General features: G+C 36.7%; 1 protein-coding gene across 1 annotated transcript in view; it reads left to right on the top strand.

Annotated features, from left to right (window-relative positions):
* Positions 1–24,162, top strand: part of LOC23687515 (neuroligin-1) — an 820,739-nt gene that overhangs the window by 262,432 nt on the left and 534,145 nt on the right. Inside the window, exon 3 of the mRNA XM_021849531.1 lies at positions 17,283–17,357. The gene's annotated coding sequence lies outside the window, so the exon portion shown is untranslated. The remainder of the gene's footprint in view (positions 1–17,282; positions 17,358–24,162) is intronic.

Consider the following 24,162-nt stretch of genomic DNA (forward strand, 5'->3'; position numbering starts at 1 on the left):
GATTTCTTAAAAATATCTACAACACCATTCATAACAAAATTTAGAGCAATGAAAATGACGATTTTTCGAAAGATATTTGTTGAATTGTGGTCGAAATTCCAGCGAAATATTTGATGGAGTTTCTGTGCGATGAAACATTTTTCAAGCATCTTGAATTTCTTTTGCGATTTGCCGGGTCTTTTCGGTACAAAAAAAAGCAAAACTACGCAATATGTGAATTGCTTTTGCTGTTCATCCATTTGAATAGACCAGGGAATAAAAACATCATCGCTGGAAAGCAGTTAGGTGTATTTTAGTAAAAAGGATATACATATGGAGGAAATTCATTTTTCAAGGTGAAGATAAATCGAAGCCAAACTTAAAATTTTCAAGAGCACAAATCTGGTGAACCGAACATCCGTTTGAGCTAGTGACCAATCGATTAAGTTTTCAGCTGAAACGGAAGTTTGGTTCTCCAGATTTGTGGTCTTGAAAATTTGAGGTTTGGCTTTGGCACCTTCACCTTAATATGAATTATGATAAAAGCTGATCCAATAAATGATCCTCAAGACAGGACTGGTAGCGTTTTCAGAGACTTGGTCTCTATTTGATTGCAAGTATCTGGAAAATTGAAGGTCTTTAGAGTATCTTTTTTATCCAAATGGTCCCTAAAGTCTCTTTTATGCTTATTCTGCTTGCATTGCATCCTGATGACAAATTGTACAGGCTCCAACGAAACTTTCAAAGAATATAAAGGATTAAACAAGCTATTCAAGAATTTCTTCTCAGATTCTCCGAGGAAAGCTTCAGGAATTATCAAAGGGTTTTTTCTTAAGGATCTCTCCAAAAATTCTTCAAGAAATTTCTCTACTAATTCTCCCAGAAATTATTCCAGTAATTTTTCAAAAAAAGTTTTGAAGAATTTGTCCAGAATTTGCTCGAGAAAATCCTTGAGAACTACCAGAAGCGCGTCTACGTTCAAAACCATGGGTAGGACAAACGTTGGCAAATATTTTGTACACAGTGAAGCAAAGAAACAGTTTAACCCTGGACTGGATTGGAAACGACTATATTTGTGGGGCTGGAACGCAATGGGTGTAAAAGACATTTTGATCAGTTTTGAGATGAGTTGAGGAATTTCTACTGTTTCCCAGCGTTCAAACGATAAATTCGTGTGTTTTTTTCGCTCAACAGAAGAAAAACATCATACCTAATTATTAGAAGACTGGCAATTTGCATAGAATGAAAAATTTCTAAATAAAAACTTCAAAGCAGTTTTTTTCAAAACTTAGTGTTATCACTGACACCCCTCAATTTCATGCATATCGTTACCACAAGACGATTTTTTTAGAATTCTCGTGACATTACAACAACTATTACTGTATGTGATTTTTTCTAGAAATTTATACAGGTATTTTCCAAAATGTTCAGATATTAGGCACCCCGAAAATTTCTAAATGAGTTTTTTCTGTGATTTTTCCCATGAAAATTTTCCTACAGAGTTTCTTTATGAAATTGATTAAGGATACCTCAAGAATTCAACATGGATTTTTTCAAAGACAACCTTAGAAAAGACTATTTTAGAAATCATCTGAATTCATACAATCATACTTTGAGAAATTTTTCAAGAGAGTCTCAACTCCTTTAAGATTTTATCCAGTGTTAACATCAATCGATATCCCTGAGACATCCTCCAATATTCCTAGTCAGAACGTTTTCTAAAATTCAATCGATAACTTCACCAGAAATTTCTAGGGGTTTTCTTTAAATCGTTTTCCGGATTTATAAAAAGTTTCAACTAGGGATTTCTCTAAAGAGACCTTCAGCAATAACTCCAGAGATTCCAACTATGATTTCTACAGAAAATGTCCCAATAATTGTTTGAGATTTTATCAAGTTAAGGTTGGATTGCTGTTGATAGGAAAAGTAATCGCTTATCTCAATGCGTGGAAAATTCGCTTCCATAAATGTTCAACAAAATCACAAAATTTCTTTGATCGCAGTACGCAATTAGGAAGGAATGTCATTTCAAATGGGACTCTCTATAGAAAAATTCTTGACCTTGATTTTTTTCCCAAACTATCCTGAAATTTCATCCATATATTTTTACACTAATCTTTCAACCGAATTCTCCAGTTGTCACTCCAGCATATCTTACCAAGATTTCTACAGAATTTCTTCCGAGGAAATCCACACAAGTTTATTTCTGCGTACTTGAAAAAAAAACCTTGACGGCTTTTTTTTTCATGAAACCCTGGAAGAAATCCTCCACCTGGTCATGTGGGTTCCTTCACGAATGTATTGGATTTTTACAGCATTTGGTTCTTGTACTACTTTCGCAGTTTTACCGAACATTTCTTCAAAAGTCTCTCAAAAAACGTCATGCAATCTTCAAAAGTTTATTGAGGTTTTCTCACTTATTTATACAACAGCAATTTTTTCAATAATTCCTCAGAAAATTCCTGCACAAAATACTAGAGACTCCGTCCATTGTTTTTCGAGAATTTTTTTATAATAACCTGCGGAATACCATCCCGAAATTCGATTGATTTTTTTTAAGATTATCTTAGCACATAATTTAGGAATTTCCAAAGAATCCAGAAGTTATTTCAGAGATCATTTTTCATTAAAGGTGACTTAAAAACCTCACGGATTTATTATCCCAGAATTTAGCACTTGACTTTCTTAGCACTTGACTTTCTTAGCACTTGACTTTCTTAGCATTTCCTGGAAAAAAATTCAAGACTTAATAAAAAAAATTCTAAAAAATTACTTGAAAAATCTTTAAAAAAAAATCGGAAGAAATCTCTGAAGCAATTGCTGAAGCTATCTTCAGAGAAATCCTTAGTTGAAAACTTGTATAAATCTTAAATGATAATTATAAAGGAAATCCCCAAAAAAATGTGGAGAAGTTATTGATCGAATTTTAGAAGACGCTTTTACCAGGATGTACCATTGAAATCGATGGATTAATCATTGGATAAAATCATAGAGTAGAGAAAGTGCACCAGTTATGGCCATGGTGCTTCCTTATTTGGCCATATGTGAAATTTCAAGAACTTTCACATTTTAAATTGACGGAAATGTTGCTTGACGACTGGATGTTGCAGCTATGAACGTTGTGTTTTCGGCCGTTGCAGTCTTTGAGAGCAGCAAGAACAGTTTTGCTTCAATATCCGACGGTTTCGGTAATATATTTTACCTTTTTCAAGGATTCTAAAATTATTTGCAAATAGTTACATATTCATCGATTTTGACTCACCCTATTACTTACAGAAACTACGTTCTCTTGTTCATATATGGTAGTGCTCTACATTCATTTGTCCATACATGAACATTGGAATGGCGCCCGCTTTGGCTATGGACAAGATTATGTTATTCAATTGATTTTAGTTTTACAATGTTTTTACTCACTGCATGTGTGGCGATATTTTTGCCTAGTACTGCAACGTGGGAGGCTTTTTGCTATAAACCTACACGCTTTAGCTTACGCTTTGTGCTATAATTTCACAATAAACCACTAACACAAAAACAAATGAAAGTTAGCGCGGACAGCTAAGAAGCTGCCACGGTTAAAAGCGTAGGCGAGATAAAACTATTAGATTGATATGAGATTTTTTTTTCTACAAGGGGAAATAAATACTCACACTTACAGTCACCATCTATTGTTCTTCTTTTTTGTTTTTCGACCTTTTGTCTTCTTGACTTTTTGTCTTTTGACCTTTTGTCATAGATTCTACATGTACTTATCCAAAGTTCTGAATGACTTGGACTAACAAATATCTGTGTCATATTGATTTTTTAGTTAAGTAAGGCCTAACAGAACCCTCTAAAGCGTTTAGCAATATAATATATATACAGGGTGTTTGGTTCCATGTTTTTAATAATTTGAGGGTAGATAGGTCTCCATGAGATATGAAAAAGTGCCCATGGAACATAGGGTCGCAAATCACTGCTAAGTGAGTTATTCACGATTTTAAGATTTTCAACTTGTTCATCTTTGGAACCTCATATCTAATTAACTATGCGTCATACATTAAATCTCAGCGCATGAATCGAAAGCTTATGATCTAATCTATCTTAGTTTCTTGGACGTGATTTTTGTAGAAAATGATTCAAAGGCTCAAATTATGAAAAGTTTGCAAAAAGTGACGGAAAAATCAGCATTTTTCGGCGTATTTTTATGAATTTTATTAAAATTATCGTAATTAATGTTAAAAAAGTTCTTCTACAAAATATGCATTAACTTGTTAGCTACCAAAGTGTCTTTGAGAGCAAAAGTGTATCTCTTGTAGATTCGTCACAATATCATGTTGAAAGTTGTGCTTCAAAGAGCAAAAGAATCAAAAAAAATATCGGCTGATAACTCTATTCGTTCGTCCGTTCGTGTGTTGATGCCTCCGCGTGTGGATGAAGTGCTCGGAAACGACAGATGTCGGTCGTGCCGAAGCGAAGGGGAAATGAAATCGCTTCGCAACATGCGCCATTTGTTTCTTCTCTTTGCGGCGTTTGGTTTGCAAACAGTCGTATAAATAGATTTAGTGCGGTCGCCGCACGACCACCGCAGTAGCGAAAGTGTGTTCATAAAGACTGATCCTTTTAAATTCCTCGCACTAGTAGCTGAGCTACGGTGCAGAGCAGATGGGGGGTGCGCTTGCGCGTGTAGCGAGGACTCAATTTATGCATTTCTCGCCTATGACGTGGAAGTTTTGATGCATTTTGAAGGGTTTTAGGTCGTCTATTGATTACATAGAGGTGGACAAGGGAGAGTAGAATTTATGACGTGCCATTCACGCACTGTTGGAGCAGCAGGATGAAATATCTCACAAAATTAGTGACCGTCTATCCTATAACAGCTTGGTTTTCTGTATAAGGTTGCTTACAAATTATGTTCAATAGATCAATAATCTCTCAGTTAACTATTTTTATAAAATTAAATAATAGACCTACATGTAAAATTTCATATAACTTGCAGTGTCGTATCCAGAAAATTGCTCAGGGGAGACGAACGACGCAAAAACGTGGATATTTTTACAAAAATTGGGATGGCTTAAGACGGTTCAACCACATCATTTTGTTTTTCTTTTATCCAGCAAAATAATAGAAAAACTGCATAAAGTTAAGAATTTCTTTTGAAATTGAGACTTTGGCAGTTTAATAGGTTCTTTGTGCAGTCACAACAATTAAAAGTCACAATTTGTAGATCAGTACTTTTCTTAAAAAAAGCCTTAAGCCTTGCAATGTTTGTAATACGAAATCAAATATTTTGAAAAAAAAAAATCAAATAAATCATAAATTCCAACATTTTTACTTCATTATTGAAACAATTCATGATAGATTGAACGAAAACGACACAATTTCATCAAGCAGGTTGATGCGGTTCTTGTACTAGAATAATAAAATATAAATAAACCTTTTGTTATGCTCTAAATCAAATAGTAATAAGATCAGTATCCAAATATTTGTAGTTCAAAATTTCATTTTTTTTTCTCTCTCTCTGTTTAGTTACTGAGTCTTATTATTTTAAATTTGAATTAAAAACCAACAGAAGTGTTAATTTTGAACGATAACATTTGAAATATTTGCAGTTTGCTCTAATAGATGGAAAATTAGGAATCAAATTGAATATAATTTAACAATTAAATGTATTAAAATAAACTTAAAACAGTCTCAGTCACAATTAGAAATTGAAGCTCTTTCCAAACTTTAGTCAAGTTTTAATCATCAAGTTAACTGTAACTCTAGCGATGGCAAAATCATTTGAAATTTGACTCATGGAACATATTCAAGGCATAAATGTGTATGATTTTACACGAATTAAATTTAAAAAAAAATACCTGCTGGAAACCCACCAAATATGAGAATATGTCATTTTTCAAACAAAACTAGTTTCATGTTATTTAAAGCTCCCACAGCAATTTACGGATGCTAATGGTCGTCACTATGACAAGCCTGTAAAATTTCGTGAAGAGAAATATCCTTCATCATTTTAGTAACAGAACCTCCGAATTGTCAACCCTCCAGGAGGGCGAAAATGTAAACACGACACGTAGCAAAAAAATTTTTGGGATGAACAATATTTCATTAATAGTATGTCTCACTATCAAGAACTTTGGTGATCACTAAAGCCTCTCACTAATTTGAATTTCAAATCCAAATGTTTAATTTTAAAAATAAAATTCAATTCACATATTCCAAACTGAATAAGCCAAACATGCTTTTAAGAGCATTTTTCGTATTTCAAGTAGTTTCACACCAAAATCTTACTCCAAAATCCACTAAGGTGGAGAGGGAGGGAGGGTTGACCCTCAAACACACCCCCTCCCACTGATCACTTGTTTTTGTTTTGTAGACAATATGATCTTAATTTTCTTTCTGGTGTTATGTCCCAACTGAGACAGAGCCCTGAGCAAAGTCCACGAGACCCCTCCCAGCTCTGAAATTCTTTGGAAATGAGCATGTAGCTTAAGGACAGCCATAAAAGCACTGCAATATTAAATAAATGAAAAAAACTCTAGTGGAATTAAATGGTATAGTACTACATTCGGGTTTTCTTTTAATTATAGGTATTCCACTAAACAGCTCGAAGATTTATTACACAATATTCTTAATTTTTCTCATGATCTCAATTAAATGCTTTTCACACAAAACAAAAGCATGATTACTGCATCCAGATGAAAATATTAATTAAGAAAATTTTCAAGAATCTATCTTGCAATTTCCAAGTTGTTCCAAGAATTTCTCCACAAATTTCTTCAGGAATTCTTTCAGTTAATGTTCTCAGGAATTTCCCAGGAATACCTTCAGACTGAGACCACTTGAGGAATCCTTTGTCGGCCAATACCAGGCTGGTTTTTGGGAGGGCCGATCCGACAACGAATCAGATATTACCAGATACATCTTGCAAATGAACTTAGATAAATTCTTGGAGTATAACTAGCAGACTCACCATCTGTTTGGATTGGAGACGAGGTGTCAATGTCGTGTGTGAATTTAGATGGAAGCAAGGAGACGCACTTTGGAATTCACTGTTCAACATTGCACTCCAGGGTGATATTAGGAGATCAGGCGAGCAAAGAAATAACACTATCATGACACGGTCACATCTTCTTCTTCTTCTTGACATTACGTCCTCACTGGGACAGAGCCTGATTCTCAGCTTAGTGTTCTTATGAGCACTACCATAGTAGTTAACTGAGAGCTTTCTTTGACAAAATTGCCATTGATACTTTATGCGCAAGGAAGTCAAGGAAATTTATAATTACGAAAAGATGCTGGACCAACCGGGAATCGAACCGAGACACCTTCAGCATGGCTTACTTTGTAGCCGCGGACTCTAACCACTCGGCTAAGGAAGGCCTGCGGTCACATATGGTCCTTGGTCTTGTGGACGATATCGGCCTTATTTAATTCGATCGCAGGTCAGTGGAGGAGGTTTTCGAGGCTCTGAAGAATCTGTATTATTAGGGATTACCCCTGATACTCCTTCAAGAATTATTTTATGAATTTCTCCAGGATTTTCTCCAGAAATTGTTTGGTAAATTCTGGCAATTTTTTTTTTTCAGGGATTTCTATGAGATACATCAAAGGATTCCTCTAGGAACTCCTCTAAAATTTCTTGGGGGATTTCGCGGATTACACCTAGTACTCCTTCTCTTAGGAATTCAACTAGGGATTTGTTCAGAATTTCCTCCAAAGATTTTAACAGGAATTCTTCCAAAGATTCTATCAGGAATACATCTTTGAATGCCTCCAGAAATATTTACAAGGATTTCTCGTAAAATACTTCTAGAGCTCCCTCCAGGAATTCCTTAATTTACATTCCTTCAGCATTTTCTCCAGAAATACCACCAAGAATACCTCCAAGAGTTTCTCTGAGGATTCCTCTAAAAATACGTCCAAGGTTTCCTCCACGATCTACACAAGAAATAACTTTAAAATTCTACTAAGAATAGCTCCAGGGATTCTTTAGGATTAACTTCATGGTTTCTTCCAGGAATACCTTCAGGTAGAGGAATATCTTTCAGGATTTGTCCATAAATTACTGCTCACTGGAATATCTCCGATGAATTGTTAGGAATACCGTCAGGGTTTTCTCTAGCAATCAAGAATATATCCATAGATTTTTTTTTTTTTCAAGAGTACCACTAGGGTTTTCTCTAGGATTCCTTCAGTTATAACCCGATGAATCCTCTAAAGCAGTGATTCCTAAAGTGGGCGAATTCGATTTTCAGGTCCAAGGGGGCGAAAATTTGTAAAACAGAAATTGGGGAGCGAAAATCTAGAAAAAGCTGACATGGGAGCAGTTGAAAATAATTACTTATAACCTTTGAAGAACACACTCAAGTACAACTATACAACAAGAAACTATTACTAATGCATCTGAAGGAGAATCAATTCTAAACTAAACCATTTTCATGATTTCCTTTATCTTAGACTGCTTAGAACTTTAAGCATGTTCCGTTTAAAATTATGATAGAAAATACTGAATGATTGTCAAAAACAAAATGTTTGTAATATGCATTCATTTTTTCCATATCATGTGAATGATCGGTATTTGAGATTTTCTCTGAATCGAAAAGATAAATCACTGATATCCTTGAGAACACAGATAACATGTTTTGAAAGTTCAAAACATTTATCTGAGAATTTTAAGAAATTATTCCAAATGTTCAATATTAAATACCAGGAACTTTTTTGTATGGAACTTTGAAATTAAAGACTGTTCATTTTATAAAATTGACACTTTGTGCATGCTGTAACTTTTTAATTTATTAATGAAATTTTAATCGAGTTTCTGTACATCGTTCGACTAGTATTTTACATTTGGAACAACGATTAGAACGGTCGATTTTTGGAGGTTATCAAAACCAATGATTGTTAAAAATTGGCTGAAAAATTCGACAATTTATATTTTTTATTTTCATAAAAGGCTTGTTCTTAGAAAACATCATCAATCAGAAGCCTGATGGTAAAAATCGAATTATTTTTGGAGCAACAATTTTACAGATATCATAAAATCATTTTTCCCCTATATTTTTTAAAGAAAAATATTTTAAATTTGAAAGGAACTGATATGATTAGATTTTTTTGGTTTAAATTACGTCCTGACGGAAGTGCTAATATAGTATTAATATGAAAAATAACTTAGGCCTTCACAGAGTTACTTATTAAGTCCCAATGTCACATTTAAAGCACAATAGAAACACAATTGCTTCATTCTTAGAAGACCATTCAAAGTACATTGACAATCATCAAATTCGGCAACACTGCTGTAATGAAGTGGATTCTATTTTTCACATATTGTTTTCATAATATGTTATTCTGAGATTACTTATCGAAATATTCGAAGAAAATCGTTAACAATTTGCTGTAGATCAATAGATATGCGTACAAAACAGAGTTGTTAACGTTAATCAACGATTAACGTCGTTTCGTTAATTCGTTGACGTTAATCTTAAACAGTTAACGAAGCATGCGTTGATTGCGTTGAAATACGAAGGAAAATAGGCAAAATAATAAACAAACAGACGTCATCTTATGCACCTATATTATTTTGATTCACGAAAATTTGAACTAGTATCCTTTGATAATGGGCATAGCGACGTACGGAAAGAAAATCAGGAATGAAAAAACTACAAGACTAAACTACCTATATCTGCATATTTGTAACATTCGACAAAAGTAGGCATTTAGTAAATGATATACCAAGTTTGCATTTCATTGCAGTATTGGAGGAAACTAAAATTTCAAAAAATCACTATGAATCCATAAGTGCTTATTTGAGGCTGAAATTTTGTACAACTCATGTTGCATATAGGAAGAGTAGTCAAAAAATAATTCTGATAGAAATTTTGTTGCTACTACATTATGAGGCTCATGTATAATCTCAATGTGACTGTAATGCGGTTACAATTGCCAATGTGACAAAACAACTATGCATTTTTTTTTTCTAATTTTATAGAACAATCTCATAGATTTCGGTAAGTTGATCGAAAGTATTTGTCATTTGATGACTCTCTCCGGTACAAACTCGAAATTTTCAAAAATGTCGAATGTGACAAATATGCAGCTATGGTACCCCCCATCGACGAAGATATCGACACATGGAGAGGATAATTATATGCAGAATAAAAGGACCGAAGGATTCATCGACAAAGGGTGAGATATCGAGATTTGGATAGTAGACTGTATAAAATACTGTTCAGTTAATCGTTTTTAATCATTGTCCGATAACCGGCAATATTAAGGGATATGCAAATCGAAGGCATTTTTTGGCATACATATGTGGTTCATAAATTAAATTGGCGATTCCAAAAAAATATTAGCCTAAAGGGGGCGGAAGTTAATAAAGTTTGGGAAACACTGCTCTAAGAAGTTCCTCCAAGAATTCCTTTAGGGTTTCATCCAACAATTTCCTTAGGAATCTCTCCGATGATTCCTTCCGGAGCTTCTTCATTGGTTTCTCCAGGAATTCTTCCAGAGTTTCTCCCTGTTTTTAAGAATAATTTCTTGGATTTTCTCTTGGAACTTCAAAGATGCCTTCAGGAGTCCTTCTTAGAATAATTTCAGGATATTTTTCATGATCTTTCCAAGAATTCTAATGGAGATTTCTATAGTGACCCCTTCAGGAATCATTCCAAAAAATCTTCCAGCAGTGTCTCCATGGATATTTTCAAAGGTTCTTCCAAATATACCACCAAACATTCCTTCAATAGAATTTCTAAGGTTTTCTTCAGTTATACCCGGAAACTCCTCTAGCAGTTTTTCGTTGAACTATTCCAGGAGCTCGATAAGAATTCTTGAAAAGATCATGAAAAATATCCTGAAATTATTCTACGAAGGACTCCTGAAGGCATCTTTGAAGTTCCAAGAGAAAATCCAAATCGTTATTCTTAAAAACAGGGAGAAACTCTGGAAGAATTCCTGAAGAAACCAATGGAGAAGCTCCGGATGGAATCCTTGGAGAGATTCCTAAGGAAATCGTTGGATGCAACCCTAAAGGAATTCTTGGAGGAACTTTTTAGAGGAATGCCTGCAGGAGTCACCGAAGAAAAGTTTAAACAGAATTCCAGAAAGACTCCCTGAAGGAAATCTTCATAGTTTACTTGGAGCAATCTTTTGAGATATTCATAAGGGTAGGATATTTCTGAAGAAATCTTTGAACGTTTTCCAGTATTTCATGGGTTTATAACTGACGGAATCCCTGGAGGTATTCCTAGAGAAAACCCTAGTGGTACTCTTGAAAAAAATCAATGGATATGTTATTGATTGCTAGAGAAAACTCTGATGGTTTTCCTAACAATTCATTGGAAATATTCCTGGAGGAAAAAATGAAAGTATTTCTGAAGGAATTTCTGCAGGAATCTCCGAAAGAATCACCGGAGGAGTTACAGGAGGTTACTAGACAGCTCCTATACAAATCCACGGAGAAATTGATAAAAATATCCTGAAGTTTATCCAGGAGGAACCCATGGTCAAATTTCAGGAGGAATCTAAGAAGCTATTGCTAGTGGAATCTTAGCAGTAATTTATGGACGAATCCTGAAAGATATTCCTCTACCTGAAGGTATTCCTGTAAGGAACCATGAAGTTAATCCTAAAGAATCCCTGGAGCTATTCTTAGTAGAGTTTTAAAGTTATTTCTTGTGTAGTTTGTGGAGGAAACCTTGGACGTATTTTAAGGGAATCCTTAGAGAAACTCTTGGAGGTATTCTTGGTGGTATTTCTGGAGGAAATGCTGAAGGAATGTAATTTAAGGAATTCCTGGAGGGAGCTCTGGAATTATTTTACGAAAAATCCTTGTAAATATTTTTCTGTATGAGTGAAGAACTAGTCATATGTGTTAAAATTCACGTTAATAAAGAAAAAAAAATATGTAAATATTTCTGGAGGCATTCAAAGAGGTATTCCTGATAGAATCTTTGGAAGAATTCCTGTTAAAATCTTTGGAGGAAATTCTGAACAAATCCCTAGTTGAATTCCTAAGAGAAGGAGTGCTAGGTGTAATCCGCGAAATCCCCGAAGAAATTTAAGAGGAGTTCCTAGAGGAATCCTTTGATGTATCTCATAGAAAATCCCTGAAAAAAAAAATTTGCCAGAATTTACCAAACAATTTCTGGAGAAAATCCTGGAGAAATTCATAAAATAATTCTTGAAGGAGTATCAGGGGTAATCCCTAATAATACAGATTCTTCAGAGCCTCGAAAACCTCCTCCACTGTCCTGCGATCGAATTAAATAAGGCCGATATCGTCCACAAGACCAAGGAAGGTGTCTCGGTTCGATTCCCTGCGCATAAAGTATCATCGTACCTGCTACCCGATATACGAATGCGAAAATGGCAATTTTGTCAAAGAAAGCTCTCAGTTAACTACTATGGTAGTGCTCATAAGAACACTAAGCTGAGAATCAGGCTTTGTCCCAGTGAGGACGTAATGTCAAGAAGAAGAAGAAGATGTGACCGTGTCATGATAGTGTTATTTCTTTGCTCGCCTGATCTCCTAATATCACCCTGGAGTGCAATGTTGAACAGTGAATTCCAAAGTGCGTCTCCTTGCTTCCATCTAAATTCACACACGACATTGACACCTCGTCTCCAATCCAAACAGATGGTGAGTCTGCTAGTTATACTCCAAGAATTTATCTAAGTTCATTTGCAAGATGTATCTGGTAATATCTGATTCGTTGTCGGATCGGCCCTCCCAAAAACCAGCCTGGTATTGGCCGACAAAGGATTCCTCAAGTGGTCTCAGTCTGAAGGTATTCCTGGGAAATTCCTGAGAACATTAACTGAAAGAATTCCTGAAGAAATTTGTGGAGAAATTCTTGGAACAACTTGGAAATTGCAAGATAGATTCTTGAAAATTTTCTTAATTAATATTTTCATCTGGATGCAGTAATCATGCTTTTGTTTTGTGTGAAAAGCATTTAATTGAGATCATGAGAAAAATTAAGAATATTGTGTAATAAATCTTCGAGCTGTTTAGTGGAATACCTATAATTAAAAGAAAACCCGAATGTAGTACTATACCATTTAATTCCACTAGAGTTTTTTTCATTTATTTAATATTGCAGTGCTTTTACGGCTGTCCTTAAGCTACATGCTCATTTCCAAAGAATTTCAGAGCTGGGAGGGGTCTCGTGGACTTTGCTCAGGGCTCTGTCTCAGTTGGGACATAACACCAGAAAGAAAATTAAGATCATATTGTCTACAAAACAAAAACAAGTGATCAGTGGGAGGGGGTGTGTTTGAGGGTCAACCCTCCCTCCCTCTCCACCTTAGTGGATTTTGGAGTAAGATTTTGGTGTGAAACTACTTGAAATACGAAAAATGCTCTTAAAAGCATGTTTGGCTTATTCAGTTTGGAATATGTGAATTGAATTTTATTTTTAAAATTAAACATTTGGATTTGAAATTCAAATTAGTGAGAGGCTTTAGTGATCACCAAAGTTCTTGATAGTGAGACATACTATTAATGAAATATTGTTCATCCCAAAAATTTTTTTGCTACGTGTCGTGTTTACATTTTCGCCCTCCTGGAGGGTTGACAATTCGGAGGTTCTGTTACTAAAATGATGAAGGATATTTCTCTTCACGAAATTTTACAGGCTTGTCATAGTGACGACCATTAGCATCCGTAAATTGCTGTGGGAGCTTTAAATAACATGAAACTAGTTTTGTTTGAAAAATGACATATTCTCATATTTGGTGGGTTTCCAGCAGGTATTTTTTTTTTAAATTTAATTCGTGTAAAATCATACACATTTATGCCTTGAATATGTTCCATGAGTCAAATTTCAAATGATTTTGCCATCGCTAGAGTTACAGTTAACTTGATGATTAAAACTTGACTAAAGTTTGGAAAGAGCTTCAATTTCTAATTGTGACTGAGACTGTTTTAAGTTTATTTTAATACATTTAATTGTTAAATTATATTCAATTTGATTCCTAATTTTCCATCTATTAGAGCAAACTGCAAATATTTCAAATGTTATCGTTCAAAATTAACACTTCTGTTGGTTTTTAATTCAAATTTAAAAAAATAAGACTCAGTAACTAAACAGAGAGAGAGAAAAAAAAATGAAATTTTGAACTACAAATATTTGGATACTGATCTTATTACTATTTGATTTAGAGCATAACAAAAGGTTTATTTATATTTTATTATTCTAGTACAAGAACCGCATCAACCTGCTTGATGAAATTGTGTCGTTTTCGTTCAATCTATCATGAATTGTTTCAATAATGAAGTAAAAATGTTGGAATTTATGATTTATTTGATTTTTTTTTTTTTCAAAATATTTGATTTCGTATTACAAACATTGCAAGGCTTAAGGCTTTTTTTTAAGAAAAGTACTGATCTACAAATTGTGACTTTTAATTGTTGTGACTGCACAAAGAACCTATTAAACTGCCAAAGTCTCAATTTCAAAAGAAATTCTTAACTTTATGCAGTTTTTCTATTATTTTGCTGGATAAAAGAAAAACAAAATGATGTGGTTGAACCGTCTTAAGCCATCCCAATTTTTGTAAAAATATCCACGTTTTTGCGTCGTTCGTCTCCCCTGAGCAATTTTCTGGATACGACACTGCAAATTATATGAAATATTACATGTAGGTCTATTATTTAATTTTATAAAAATAGTCAACTGAGAGATTATTGATCAATTGAACATAATTTGTAAGCAACCTTATACAGAAAACCAAGCTGTTATAGGATAGACGGTCACTAATTTTGTGAGATATTTCATCCTGCTGCTCCAACAGTTCACGCTGAGCATTAGTGCGATACCTAAATTACTTTATTGAACCTAAAAATTCACCTCGCTCGTGCTGTGTATCACGGGCCAGGTTTACTTGGTAGTGTTGTACTTTTACAACGGCGTGAATGGCACGTCATAAATTCTACTCTCCCTTGTCCACCTCTATGTAATCAATAGACGACCTAAAACCCTTCAAAATGCATCAAAACTTCCACGTCATAGGCGAGAAATGCATAAATTGAGTCCTCGCTACACGCGCAAGCGCACCCCCCATCTGCTCTGCACCGTAGCTCAGCTACTAGTGCGAGGAATTTAAAAGGATCAGTCTTTATGAACACACTTTCGCTACTGCGGTGGTCGTGCGGCGACCGCACTAAATCTATTTATACGACTGTTTGCAAACCAAACGCCGCAAAGAGAAGAAACAAATGGCGCATGTTGCGAAGCGATTTCATTTCCCCTTCGCTTCGGCACGACCGACATCTGTCGTTTCCGAGCACTTCATCCACACGCGGAGGCATCAACACACGAACGGACGAACGAATAGAGTTATCAGCCGATATTTTTTTTGATTCTTTTGCTCTTTGAAGCACAACTTTCAACATGATATTGTGACGAATCTACAAGAGATACACTTTTGCTCTCAAAGACACTTTGGTAGCTAACAAGTTAATGCATATTTTGTAGAAGAACTTTTTTAACATTAATTACGATAATTTTAATAAAATTCATAAAAATACGCCGAAAAATGCTGATTTTTCCGTCACTTTTTGCAAACTTTTCATAATTTGAGCCTTTGAATCATTTTCTACAAAAATCACGTCCAAGAAACTAAGATAGATTAGATCATAAGCTTTCGATTCATGCGCTGAGATTTAATGTATGACGCATAGTTAATTAGATATGAGGTTCCAAAGATGAACAAGTTGAAAATCTTAAAATCGTGAATAACTCACTTAGCAGTGATTTGCGACCCTATGTTCCATGGGCACTTTTTCATATCTCATGGAGACCTATCTACCCTCAAATTATTAAAAACATGGAACCAAACACCCTGTATATAGATTCTTTTGCATAAATTTGAAATTGTTTGAAAATGTAATGCATAGTAATGAACTCCGTACAGACAAAACTGCAGGCTATTTTTAATTCGTCGTTAAAATTTTAGGTCATCTTGGACTACCAGAAGCTGAGATACAGTGCTATTAAAATAGGCATTGCAAATGGAAAAACAACAACTTTCGTCACTGACTATAAGAATATGATTACAACATATGGCATCTTATTCGATGTTGTGATGTTTCGGGGCCATCCATATACGAGTGGTTAGAGTTCGCGGCTACAAAGCAAAGCCATGCTGAAAATATCTGGGTTTGATTCCCGGTCGGTCTAGGATCTTGGAATGGAAATGGAAATGAAAATTTCCTTGACTTACCTGGGCATATAGTATAATCGTACCTGCCACACGATATACGAATGCAAAAATGGCAAATTTGGCAAAGAAAGCTCTCAGTTAAAAACTGTGGAAGTGCTCATTCAGCCATTCCATGAAAAAACGATCTAGTGGGTCACCGAACTCCGTGAAAATTTGCTATTTTGTTCCTTGTTCTAAATAAGGATACACGTATTTTTGGATTTTTTGATTAGGGTGACCATTTCCGAAATAGAGTGACCAGAAAAATCACGATTTTGCAAAATTTTTATTTAAGAAATATTACAACATTTGAACCATTCGACCGATTTTCAATCTTTTTGGACGAACTGAAAGCTAAAGATAGGAAAAATACAAAATTTTACAAAAAAATGTTTTTTTACCTGAAAATTTTTTTCGTGATTTTGTTAACAAAACAGTTAGGGTGGTACTGAAAAATCAGTTTTTTCTTGATAACTTTTATACCATAATTTCTCGCAAAAACTTTGTTCCGAGAACTTTTTTGTTAAAAAAAAATCATAACTCGCGAACCATAAGAGATAGAAATTTGGGTTCTTCGGCAAAGTTGCTCCAAATCGGTTGTTCTAAAATATTGTAGAACATTATATAGTCCTAAATGCGTCAGCAAAAAAGTTTATGTACTGATCTCGTAAACCATGTGGGCCACCCTTATTTCACAACTCTGAAAAAAATGTCTGAAAAATATGGAGAAACTTTGCCGAAGACACCATGTATCTAAAATGGACGGTTTAGGCGCAATCATTTTTGTCTTCCTAGATATGGCTTTGGGACCAATATGCAGTGTGTGCCGATGAAAAATGACAGATTTTTTATTTTCAAAAAATATATCTCTAAAACTAAAAAACATACATCGCTGAAAATTTGACAGTGAACGTAAAATTTCCTGAACTTTCTAGAATACTTGGGTGAAATATGAAATTTGTTCCATAACATTCCTTAAATGACGTGGCTGGTGTTTATCATGCTTAAATTAGCTTAAACCACAAATCAATTTCATTTTAAATATAACTTTAGTTATTCCGAAACCCCAATTGATAGCATAACTACATGAAACGTATTATTTTCTTCATTTCTCATTTCCACAGAATTCCCAACTACTCTGCTGACCGCAACCACAATTTGGACCTGCCATTCTCAACCAACGGTCGCACAAGGCAAGGGTAAGAAAGCATGATGTCGCATTTCGATTGTCGTACAACAAAACACCGGGACCGGGCCGGACAATCTCCTGGGAAACATTTAATTAGATAAATAATCTCCGGTTCGAGTCGGGACATGAAGGAAATTTCCCGGTGCAAAGATACCAGGTGAACAGGGCTCTCAAAATTTTGCGATAGTCATCGAGTCACATTTTCCATTCTTTTTTCCGGGGCTAATTAAATCTTTCAGTACACGGAAAGATCGTTCGGTTTTTCTTCTGAAACGAACCCAGCAACGGGAGATAAATTACTCCATCAAACGGAGCGCATAAACGAATCGAGGTTGACCTTTCATTCGGGGCAAAATGGAAATTGTTGGGAGGACTCGGTTGACAATCATCGCCCCATCTGTGCGTTTACACCGTGGTGCGACTCTAATTGCTGTTTTCCATTAATTAATTTGGGCTCATTTTCGGTAAATGGACCAACGTAAAATCGCGCTATCGGGCTTCTTCCAAGAAACGGGGAATGACTGGCGAGTTTTTTTTGTAGGGGTCGTACTATGATGATCTTTTAAACGTACGAAGAGGCATGAAGGTTGTAGAGCAGATGCTTTTTTATGGTAAACGATAGCCGGATTAAACATATCTGCTAAGTTTTAATCAACAATATTATTTAGTTCACAGTGCGCATTGTACTCTTGTGCTGTGGATATCTTCTTGGGAGGAACCCTGTTAGAAGGTCACTTTTATATATTCAATGAATATGGTTGCTACCACGAATAATTGAAGGGTTCTCTAAACTTCCTTCCAAAATTTGGGTAATAAAACTGTCACTAAACGTGGCAAACATGGAAGAAAGGACGTCTCTCCAGAATGTTTGGATATTTCTTCTATTCTTGTCGTGATGAGGCATGTTGAATGCTGTTCCAATATGGATCAGTTGTTGAAATACCAGGAAGAAAGCTCTGCAGAGGATTCCAAATATATTTTTTAAATGATTATCAAGTTCCCCCCTCTTTTAAACATTTAAGCAAATGTTTCAGAGCCTTTTCCCCGTTTCCCTCACTCGTCCATTGAATCCAGCGACCGAAAAGAATTGCAACTCTACATTATGCAACTGCTGCTGTTGAGAGCCGTTCTCCAAACTTGGAGCCTCCGACGAAAGTCGTGGGAAAACAACTTTCTTTGAATTAAGTCATTTAATTAAAACTTTCCTTGATGAGGAAGGGTTGACCTCGGAACCTGCTGGATTCCATGTTCGGTAACTGCCATCACCTACACATTGACGGCATTGTGCACTTTCCGGGAGTTGATAGAACCCGAAACGGAAGCCACGCCGGACATATACACTGCCAGTGTACCCGAGCAGAAGAAAATTGCTAGAAAATACTAAGCTAAGGTATTCTATACCATACCTGAGTAGGGTATGGAGGGCTTGCAAATCTTTTAAGAACTGCTTGAGATGTTATACTATTCATGAAAAAGTCACTTACATATGAAAATTCATCATGTGGTTTTTAAGTACTGAAATATCTGATGCAATTATTAATTTGGTTTTTGTAGAATATGCATGGCGTATTATTTGAAATATTTTACCTCTTCTGTAGAATTCTTCAATACCTTATTCAAGTTTTTAAGATTATCTGGTGTGGAATACCTTAGATTCATATTCAGCATCAATTTTCTTCTGCTCGGGCTCCGCATCGAGGGCCGCTGCATGGAATTGATGATGGCTACCAGGAAGCAATTTAAACTTGTGAAGTAGCACCCCTCTGACGGCGGGTAGTGGGCGAGTTGTTCAGTCAGCATGAATGAAGTTAAAGTTTTCGGTATGTTCGGTTCCCCCGAGAGTGAGGTCTGTCGCTTTGGAAACATCGTCCGTAAACTCACCATTAGTTGAGTGGATGCTAGTAATTAATATAATTCGCATCGTTTCGGTGTCCGATTTTACATAATGGCCGTTTAGAAATCTTCTCTCTAAACGATGGTTTTGTGAGGTCGGGACCCGCGAGAGAGCTTTCGAAGTGCTGTTTAGTGCAGAGCTACGGTTCATTGCTTGATGGATGTTTTGACGGTTGATTCACAAATGGATATGATCGATGTTGGACGGAAAAACTGAAATGATAGATGACTTCGGAGGGAAACTTTGTGCACGTGGAAATAATTATGTTGATTTCGATCAACGGTTGTTACTAAGGAGAAGAGAGCAGCTTTTACGAAATGGATCTATTATAGAAATCGAGTCGACCAATTGCTTATACCGAAACAATGTCTTTAATCCAATAGTAGACGTTAGGGTGGAACAGCATCACATTCAAATTATCAATCTCGAATATCAGTCATGTCTCATTCTTTCGTCTGTCGCGTGATTTTTTGTAACGCAAGTAGTCACGTGTTTGAAGTTTGTATTACACCCTTGGTTCTTCATTTCCATCATGAAATACCTCGCGATCCAGATTGAATATGGAAATAACATCTTCGATAAAATTGTTTAGAAGATTATGAGTGCATGACACTTTTGTATTGCAAATTTTCCAGGAGCCTTTCGTCTTCATCAAAGTTATTCAGTTAGTCAAGAGCTATCTTTATTTATATTCGATGATTTGCCAACATGTGACGCTAGTAAGCGTGAAATTTGTGTTTTGCAGATATTTCAAAATTCTAACCATTTTATGATGCTAGTGAGCAATGTTCCAGAAATCCTTGAAAAATGCAGCCCCTGCAGGATATTTTTGATGAATTCTTGTTGATATTTCTGGAGATTCCGTTGTAGAAATTTACTAAAATGTTGTTCAGCGCCCACCAGCTGACGAACGAAAACGGCCTACGACTAATTGATTTTGCCGCCTCCAAGAATATGGCCATTCGTAGCACCTACTTCCAGCACAGCCCTCCATACCGATACACCTGGAGATCACCACAGCAGACAGAATCGCAAATCGACCACGTTCTGATTGATGGTCGGCACTTTTCCGACATTATCGACGTCAGGACCTATCGTGGCGCTAACATCGACTCTGACCACTATCTGATGATGGTCAAACTGCGCCCAAAACTCTCCGTCGTTAACAACGTACGGTACCGACGGCCGCCCTGATATGACCTAGAGCGGCTCAAGCAACCGGATGTCGCAGCGGCATACGCGCAGTACCTCGAGGCTGCATTACCGGAAGAGGGTGAGCTGGACGAAGCCCCTCTTGAGGACTGCTGGAGAGCACTAAAAGCAGCCATCAACGCTGCAGCTGAGAGCAACGTCGGGTACGTGGGACGGAGTCGACGGAACGATTGGTTCGACGAGGAGTGCCAGGAGGTTTTGGAGGAGAAGAATGTAGTGCGGGCAGTCATGCTACAGCAAGGGACCCGGCAGAACGTGGAACGCTATAAACAGAAACGGCAACAGCAGACCCGCCTCTTTCGGGAGAAAAAACGCCGCCTGGAGGAGACGGAGTGCGAGGAGATGGAACAGCTGTGCCGGTCTCAGGAAACGCGTAGGTTCTATCAGAAGCTCAACGCATCCCGCAACGGCTTCGTGCCGCGAGCTGAGATGTGCAGGGATAAGGATGGGAGCATTCTGACGGACGAGCGTGAGGTGATCGAAAGGTGGAAGCAGCACTTCGACGAGCACCTGAATTGCGTTGAGAGCACAGGCAATGAAAGACGGGACAACGGAGGAAATGCCTTCGTCAGTACTGCGGAAGATGGAAACCAACCAGCCCCCACTTTGAGGGAGGTTAAGGATATCATTCACCAGCTCAAGAACAATAAAGCTGCTGGTAAGGATGGTATCGGAGCTGAACTCATAAAGATGGGTCCGGAGAGGCTGGCCATTTGTTTGCACCGACTGATAGGTACAATCTGGGAAACAGAACAGCTACCGGAAGAGTGGAAGGAAGGGGAAATATACCGCATCTACAAGAAAGGTGATAAGTTAGATTGTGAGAGCTTTCGAGCGATCACCATTCCAAAATCGGCCTACAAAGATAAGATCATCCTCCGTCGTCTGTCACCTGTAGTAAACGAGTTCGTGAGAATTTATCAAGCCGGCTTTGTTGACGGCCGATCGACAACGGACCAGATCTTTACTGTACGGCAAATCATCCAAAAATGTCGTGAATACCAGGTCCCAACGCATCACCTTTTCATCGATTTCAAGGCGGCATACGACAGTACGTAGAGCTATGGAAAATCATGAACGAGAGCAGCTTTCCCGGGAAGCTCACGAGACTGATAAGAGCGACGATGGAAGGTGTGCAAAATTGTGTGAAGGTTTCAGGCGAACACTCCAGTTCGTTTGGATCCCACCGGGGACTACGACAAGGTGATGGACTTTCGTGCCTGTTGTTCAATATTGCGCTAGAAGGTGTTATGCGGAGAGCCGGGGTACGATTTTTACGAGATCCAGTCAATTTGTTTGCTTCGCGGATGATATGGACATCGTCGGCCGAACATTTGAAAAGGTGGCAGACCTGTACACCCGCCTGAAACGCGAGGCAGGAAAATTTGGACTGGTGGTGAATATACGATATATGATACGATGGGGAGGGCATGTTGCAAGAATGCCGGACAGCAACCCTGCAAATATGGTGTTCGCTTTGGATCCGGTTGGTACAAGAAGGCGTGGAGCGCAGCGAGCTAGATGGGCGGATCAAGTGCGTATCGATTTGTCGAGCGTGGGGCAGAACCGAGGATGGAGAGATGCGGCCACGAACCGAGTATTGTGGCGTGAAATTGTTGATTCATTGTTATCTGTGTAGATGTTAACTAAATAAATGAAAATGTGTACGTCAAGAATATTCTTAGGAATCGTAAAGTTTTTTATGCATTCTACATGTTTTTAACATGAACTTATTCCTTCAGAATTGACATTGTAACCAAGATATTCAACATTACATTTTAAAAATTTACATTTTGCTAATTGCAATTGTAAATGATTTTCAACTTAAGTTGCAAAAACCTGTTTGATTACTGTTAAATGTTCTTCAATTGTTTCGGTTGCTATGATAATGTCATCAATGTAAATTCTTATCACACCTTTTTTAATGAGGTCTTTGAAAATTGTATTACTAAAAGCTGAAGGTGCTTTACAAAGGCCAAAAGGTACTCTCTTATATTCAAATTGACCCAAATGACACACGAATGCTATATATTTTTGAAAGCTTTCATCAATTAGTAGATGGTAGTAACTAGAGTTTTCATTCCCGGGAATTGAGATTTCCCGGGATTCCCGTTTCCCGGGAAATGATTTTCTTTTTCCTGGATGTAACAGCTACAATTTTTGATATAAAAACTCTAGTTGGATTTCTTTCTAAATTTCATACGATTTATCAAGAATAAACTCCACGTGAACTTTTTCTCAATGCTATAAACTTCGTTGTTTTGAAGCCTAGCGTTTGAAATGAAGTTAACTTTTTTGAGAGAAACATGAATAAATTACTCACAAAGTCAGGGGCATTTTTTTTACGTCATTTGAAATCTTTTTATCTCGGTCTTGTGAAAAAAAAAATAGGAAAACTCATTTTTTGTATTTATTGGCACTTGTGCTACTGTACTGTATGTGCTTATAATACAAAGCAAAATACAAATCAAAACCATATTTTTTACAAAACTTTAATATTCTTCTTTTAAAGTATGGATCAAAACCTTTTAATTGATATCAAAACATCCTAATTTATTTAATTATTTTGTTTTATGAAAAAATAGTGTCTGTTAGTAGTGCTACTATAGGGGTACTATGCAAGGGAGCTTAAATTATAAGCAAAACAATATTTCTATAATTTTTTTTAACAAGATCGAGCTGTGTATCAGTGGTACTTAAATGAATTGTTCCTGAGCTTCATGTAATAAAATATTTTGCAACGATTTATAGCAAAACAGCTGCAAAAAGCTACTAGTGCGACTATAGGGGACTGATTACTAAGGGAACACCGACCCTACACGAAATACGAATAATTTGAAAAAGAAAATTCCACCAAATTTGCTTCATTTTCACGCTATTTAGAATTTCCCGGGATCCCGGGATTTCCCGGGATCCCGGGATTTCCCGGGAAATGGTAATTTTATTTCCCGTTTCCCGGGAAATCAAATCCCGGGACATTTGGAAACTCTAGTGGTAACCATTCTTTGTTTGAAATCATTCCTACCGCACACGACTTCTTCAACGGCTTCAAACCAAATCTTAGGTACCGTACCCAACCGCATTGTTGCGTAGTGAAGAGCTATCTGTTCTTCCCAGTTATAAACTTTTTTCAAATTGTCGATTTTTCTTAACCATTTTTCCACTGTAACATTCCCAGGAACGAATCAGGATTCAGGCTACGAACGTCCTCAAGGTGTAAGAACATTTGAAAGCTGTTTTGAATCCCCGTCCCCTCGATCTGCTGCAATCCAGTATTGTTCCTAGCTTCATTCTGATCCATGTCGCTTCTAACACCAACCGTTACATCTCCGCGTTCTCCAACAACCATTGAACTGGTTTCGGGTCGCGTTCCGTCTCCTGCTCCACTAACGTTTATGTTTCTGGCAGCACCAGCTCTTCGTCTTGGAATGTCGCGTAGAATCATGATCCCACTTCTGAATTGAAGTACAAAATACAGAGAGCTTCTGATAGATCGATCTTATTTATTTGGCGTCTCGAGGATTAATGACTGTCATACATCGAAATGATCCTCAAAAGCCTACTATGACCGCTCTAATGATTGTATTGCCTACTTCAAACTCCTACAGTAAATATAAGGCAATGGGTTGGCAACAAAACGGTAATATAATAGTAGTAGAATCAACCCGGGAGCATCATGACAGCTGCAGTACAACGTCAGTGTACCGAA

This window comes from Aedes aegypti, chromosome 3, assembly GCF_002204515.2.
Source record: "Aedes aegypti strain LVP_AGWG chromosome 3, AaegL5.0 Primary Assembly, whole genome shotgun sequence".
NCBI classification, from domain to species: Eukaryota; Metazoa; Arthropoda; class Insecta; order Diptera; family Culicidae; genus Aedes; species Aedes aegypti.